This window comes from Anolis sagrei, chromosome Y, assembly GCF_037176765.1.
Source record: "Anolis sagrei isolate rAnoSag1 chromosome Y, rAnoSag1.mat, whole genome shotgun sequence".
NCBI lineage: Eukaryota > Metazoa > Chordata > Lepidosauria > Squamata > Dactyloidae > Anolis > Anolis sagrei.
Window position 1 is genome coordinate 13,789,026 of NC_090035.1, and position 6,466 is coordinate 13,795,491.

Below are 6,466 nucleotides of genomic sequence, written 5' to 3' on the forward strand. Positions count from 1 at the left end.
ACAAATCCTATAATTTAAAGAGAGTTCAGGGACTACAAATCCCATAATTCCCATTTAAAGGGGGGGTTGTGACCATCAAAACCTTCCCATCCAAGGACAACAAATCCCATAATCCCCAGGGGAAAAGTTAAGTTAGTCTTTGAAGTTTATGGCTCCTAAAATGTTCCCTCCGAAGACTACAAATCCCATCATCCCCATAAAAAGCAAACTTTTCCTGGAGTTTATGACTCCCCCTGCCCTTAAAAAGTTTTCAGATCCCAGAATTCCTCAAACTAACTTGGAGAAAAGGCATGAAGCAAGAAAATAAAATGAAAATAGCAATAATCTCCTCCACTTCCGGCCTTGTCTCTCCCCACTTCCGCTTTCCCAGGGGAAACCCAGCCAAGCAGAGAAGAAGAAGCCAAGCAAGGAAGGAGAAAAAAATACAAAAAGTTCCAACGTTCCAAAGTGCCTCCGTTTCGCGGGCGCTGATTGGACGAAGGGGGCTGGGTCTCCAAGCCGGCGGCCAATCAGAGCCCGCGCCGTCCCTGGGCTTTTCACCCATTTGGAGTTTTGTAATTGTTTGTCTGCTTTTGGGAGGAAGAAGAAAGAAGAGAAGGAAGAAGACAGAAGAGAGGAAGGAAGGAAGGAAGAACAGGAGGAGCCCCTCATTGCAGATCAGGTGAACTTTTCCCCTTGCAAAACTTTGCAAAGCCTTCCCCTCATTTGGAAAACTTAAACTAGAATTAATTTAACCTTTCATTTGCATTTTGTTTCCCTAAGTTTGGAGCAAATAGCATGTTTAAATGTCTGGTCGAAAGCTTTCATGGTCTCCTGGGTTGCTGTAAGTTTTCCAGGCTGTATGGTCATGTTCCAGAAGCACTCTCTCCTGACCTTTCGCCTGCATCTATGGCAGGCATGCTCAGAGGTTGTGAGGTCTGTTGGAAACTAGGAAAATTGGGTTTATGTATCTGTGGAATAATGTCCAGCTTTGGAGAAATAACAAGAAGTAACTCTTGTGCTTGTTGCAGTTGGCTACCTTGATTAGCATTGAATGGCTTTGCAGTTTCAATGTCTGGCTTCTTACTGCCTGGGGGGGACGACACATTTGTCTGTTTGAGGCAAGTGTGACTGCTGCCATTGGCCAGTTTGAATAGCCTGGCAGCTTCAAAGTCTGGTTGCTTCCTACCTGAGGGGAATCCTTTGTTGGGAGGTGTTAGCTGGCCCTGATTGTTTCCTGTCTAAAATCAGGGCAGTAAATAAAGAGCAACACTTAGAACAGGGGTCCACAAACATTTTCAACAGAGGGCCAAGTCACAATCCCTTGAACTGTTGTTGGAGGGCCGGATTATAATTTGGAAAAAAAATTGAATGAATTCTTATGCACACTGCACATATCTTATTTGTAGTGCAAAAAAAACACTTAAAAACAATACAATAATTAAAATGAAGAACAATTTTAACAAATATAAACTTATTAGTATTTCAATGGGAAGTGTGGGCCTGCTTTTGGCTGATGAGAGAGGATTGTTGTTGTTGTTGTTGTGTGCTTTCAAGTTGCTTCTGACTTAGGTTGACCCTGCGCGAGGGCCGTGTAAATTACCTTGGAGGGCTGTATCTGGCCCCCGGGCCTTAGTTTGAGGACCCCTGACTTAGAAAATAGGGGAATTCCAGACAGGAAACAATCAGGGCCAGCTAAAACCTCCCAACAAAGAATTCCCCCAGGCAGGAAGCAGCCAGGCTTTGAAGCTGCAAGGCCATTCGGCAACACCAAAAGCACTCCAAGTGGCCAGCTACTGGTCAAAGGACATTTAATCAACTACCAAACTCACAAATTTTGTATTTTGCCTGTTTGTTTACTTTGTTCTGTTAGAAATGTAATATAATTGACTGGTTGTCCTGACACAACAAATAAATATTTGATGCTAATCAAGGTAGCCAGTTGCAATATTCACACTTGCCTCCAACAGACAAGAGTTCTTTCTCCCACCTTGGACATTATTCCGCAGATATATGAACCATATATACTCAGAGGTTGTGAGGTCTGTCCACCGGCATTAAAACAAACTCTACAATCAGGACAGTAAATAAAGAGCAACGCTTAGAAAACGGGAATTCCAGACATGAAACAATCAGGGCTTCCCAACAAAGAATTCCCCAAGACAGGAAGCAGCCAGGCTTTGAAGCTGCAAGGCCATTCAATGCTAATCAAGGTAGCCAATTGCAATATTCACACTTGCCTCCAACAGACAAGAGTTCTTTCTCCCACACTTCATATTATTCCGCAGCTATATGGACCATATATGCTCAGAGGTTGTGAGGTCTGTCCAACAGCATTAAAAAAACTCTAAAATCAGGACAGTAAATAAAGAGCAACGCTTAGAAAACGGGAATTCCAGGCATGAAACAATCAGGGCCAGCTAAAATCTCTGAACAAATAATTCCCCCTGCCAGGAAGCAGCCAAGCTTTGAAGCAGCAAGGCCTTTCTATGCTACTCAAATGGACAAGAGTTCTTTCTCCCACCCTGGACATTATTCCATAAATATAAAAACCCCATTTGCCTAGTTTCCACCAGACCTTACAACCTCTGAGGATGCTTGCCATAGATGTGGGCAAAACGTCAGGAGAGAATGCTTCTGGGACATGGCCAGACAGCCCAGAAAACTCACAGCAACCAGCATTTTTAAACTTTTGCATTTTAGTTATCCTGATTTTGGAGCAAAGCAGAAAAAGTCGCGTTTCCTTCCTTGCCATTTGGAGATAAAGCAGGATAACAAGCTAGTCCTTGGGGTTTATGGCTCTCAAAATTCCTCATTCAATGACTACTGATTTCACAATCCCCATAAAGGTTAGTTCCTGAGGTTTATTGATCCCAAATGCCCCCCCCCCCCCGTAGTAAGAAGCCAGACCTTGAAACTGCAAATCCATTCAGTGCTAATCAAGGTGGCCAATTGCAACATTCACACCTATCTCCAACAGACAAGGGTTCTTTCTCCCACCTTGGACATCATTCCACAGATATATAAACCCAGTTTTCCTAGTTTCCAACCTCACAGCCTCTGAGGATGCCTGCCATAGATGTGGGTGAAATGTCAGGAGAGAATGCTTCTGGAACATTTATTTATTTATTTATTATATTTGTATACTGCCCTTCTCAGTCTGCAGGCGACTCAAGGTGGTTTACAGAGGCAACAATTCAATGCACAACAACACCACGAAAACATTTAAAAACATTAACATATCAATAAGAAAATCAATAAGACATAAATCATTTGCATCTCCTAGTTAAAACGTTGTCCAACATGGTCATACAGCCCGGAAAACCCACAGCAACCCAGTGATTCTGGCCATGAAAGCTTTCGACAACACAATAATAACACAATTGCAGCACTCACACCTACCTCAAACAGACAAGAGTTCTTTCTCCCACTCTGAACATCATTCCACAGATACCTAAACCTCACTTGCCTAGTTTCCAACATATTTCACAACCTCTGAAGATGTCTGCCATAGGTGTGAGCGAAACAGCAGGAGAGAATGCTTCTGGAACATGGCCAGACAGTTTGGAAAATTCACAACAAACCAAGTTGAATGCAGAGCAGAATCAAATTATATTTTGTTTCCTTTTTATTTTATTTATTGCCTTTTATTTACATTTTCTTCCCAAAGTTTGGAGGAATCCTGCCATTTCTTGCTCAGGTTCAGAGGATAACAGGAGACCATGGGCTTTCATTCCTGAACTTTGCATTATAGCAGAATAAAGTATTTAATATTTATAGTCATTTATCATGTCAGGGGCAGACCAGACAGTTGCATTGCATTTTTTAACAAACAAACAAACAGACAGACAGACAAACAAAACACAGAGTTTGCAAGCTTGGTAGTTGATTAAATGTCCTTTGAGCAGTATCTGGCCACTTGGAGTGCCTCTGGTGTTGCCGCAAGAAGGTCCTCCATTGTGCATGTGGCAGGGCTCAGGTTGCATTGCAGCAGATGGTCAGTGGTTTGCTCCTCTTCACACTCGCATGTCGTGGATGCCACGTTGTGGCCCCATTTCTTAAGGTTGGCTCTGCATCTCATGGTGCCAGAGCGCAGTCTGTTCAGCGCCTTCCAAGTCGCCCAGTCTTCTGTGTGCCCAGGAGGGAGTCTCTCATTTGGTATCAGCCATTGGTTGAGGTTCTGGGTTTGAGCCTGCCACTTTTGGACTCTCGCTTGCTGAGGTGTTCCAGCGAGTGTCTCTGTAGATCTAAGAAAGCTATTTCTTGATTTAAGTCATTGACGTGCTGGCTGATACCCAAACAGGGGATGAGCTGGAGATGTCACTGCTTTGTTTATAGTAATTGTGTTTACATCAATTACACATTTAATTTCTATGCTGCCTTTCTCCCAATAGAGCAGGCACGGCCAAACTTGGGTCCTCCAGGTGTTTTGGACTTCAACTCCCACCATTCCTAACAGCCTCAGGCCCTTTTCTTTGCTCCCTCAGCCACTTAAGCGGCTGAGGGGGAAAAGAAAGGGGCCTGAGGCTGTTAGGAATGGTGGGAGTTGGAGTCCAAAACACCTGGAGGACCCAAGTTTGGCCGTGCCTGCAATAGAGTGACTCATTATTCCAATTGTTACCAAAGACTCACTGTTTATATTATATGCCACCTTTCTCCCCAACAGAAAGACTAATTAAAATCATAGAATCAAAGAGTTGGAAGAGACCTCATGGGCCATCCAGTCCAATATTGCATTCAAATCACCCCTGACAGATGGCCATCCAACCTCTGTTTAAAAGCTTCCAAAGAAGGAGCCTCCACCACACTCCGGGGCAGAGAGTTCCACTGCTGAACGGCTCTCACAGTCAGGAAGTTCTTCCTCATGTTCAGATGGAATCTCCTCTCTTGTAGTTTGAAGCCATTGTTCCATTGCGGCCTAGTCTCCAGGGAAGCAGAAAACAAGCTTGCTCCCTCCTCCCTGTGGCTTCCTCTCACATATTTATACATGGCTATCATATCTCCTCTCAGCCTTCTCTTCTTCAGGCTAAACATGCCCAGCTCCTTAAGCCGCTCCTCATAGGGCTTGTTCTCCAGACCATTAATTTGATTATATTAGTGAAGTCTCAGTGTTTTTAATTTATCTTTATCTTTATTATGTATTTAATTTATATGCCACTTTTCCCTCGACATAGGGACTCATTATACTGACTATTAGCAAAGTCTCGGTGTTTTTATTTGTATTTATTACGTATTTAATTTCCCCATCACCTTTCTCCCATCGTAAGGACTCGTTAGTGTGAACATTAGCAAAGTCTTGGTGTTTATATTTATGTTTAATTTCTATGCCACTTTTCTCCAGACTCATTAGTTTGAAATCACAGTGTTTATATTGATATTTATTATGTATTTATTTTCTGTACCACTTTTCTCCAGACATGAAGACTCATTAGTCTCATTATTAATGAAATCTCACTCTTCTTATTTATATTTATTTAATATCATATTTATTTATATTTATCATGTATTTAATTTGTATGCCATTTTCCTCCCAACATAGGGAATCATTAGGCAAAGCCTGACTTTTTATTTATACAAGTTTGGGTACCCGGTGTTGCCTAGGTTATTTGAAAAAGTCCATTTCTTTAATTGTACAAAATGCATAAGGTTGTAGGTGAACTACAACTCACATCATGTCAGGTTAACCTCGAGAAACTCCATCAGTACTTAAAGTTTGTTATGTTGGGCAAGTTTGCTCTAGATGCATCATTGGTGGGGTTCAGTGTGCTCTTTGGCTGTAGAGTAAACTACAACTCCCACTATGGTGAGTCAGTCTCCTCAAACCCCTCCAGTAGGTTGAGTTAGTCATGGGGGTTCTGTGTGCCAAGTTTGGTCCAGGTCCATCATTGTGGAGGTCACAGTTTCTTCGGTTGTGGGTGAACTACAACTCCCAGAAAGGAAGGTCTGTTCCCCCCCAAACCTCTCCAGTAATCAAATTTCGGTATATCAGGTATGTGTGCCAAGTTTGGTCCAGATCCATTAGTGTTTGAGTTCACAGTGCTGTCTGTATGTAGGTGAACTACAACTCCCCAAATCAATTTTCCCCAAAGACCACCAGTATTTTTTGCTGGTCATGGGGGCTCTATCTGCCAAGTTTGATCGAATTCCATTTTTGATGGACTTCAGCGTACTCATTGATTGCAGGTGAACTATAAATCCCAGTACCTATAACCCCAAAATGTCCAGGCCAATTCCCCTCAAAACCCACCAGTATTCAAATTAGGGCATATCGGGTATGCATGCCAAGTTTGGTCCAGATCCATCATTGTTTGGGTTCACAGTGCTCTCTGGATATAGGTGAACTATAACTACCCCAAATCAAGGTGAATTTTCTCCCAAAGACCTTCAGTATTTTTTGCTGGTCATGGGGCCGCTGTGTGCCAAGTCTGGTCCAATTCCTTCTTTGGAGGAGTTCAGACGACTCATTGATTGCAGGCGAACTATAAAT

At 42.7% G+C, this 6,466-nt stretch overlaps 1 protein-coding gene across 1 annotated transcript in view; it reads left to right on the plus strand.

The window, feature by feature from the left end:
* Nucleotides 1–397: 397 nt before the first annotated feature.
* Nucleotides 398–6,466, plus strand: part of LOC137095088 (nuclear distribution protein nudE homolog 1-like) — a 20,566-nt gene continuing 14,497 nt past the window's right edge. The window contains exon 1 of the mRNA XM_067461312.1: nt 398–661. The gene's annotated coding sequence lies outside the window, so the exon portion shown is untranslated. The remainder of the gene's footprint in view (nt 662–6,466) is intronic.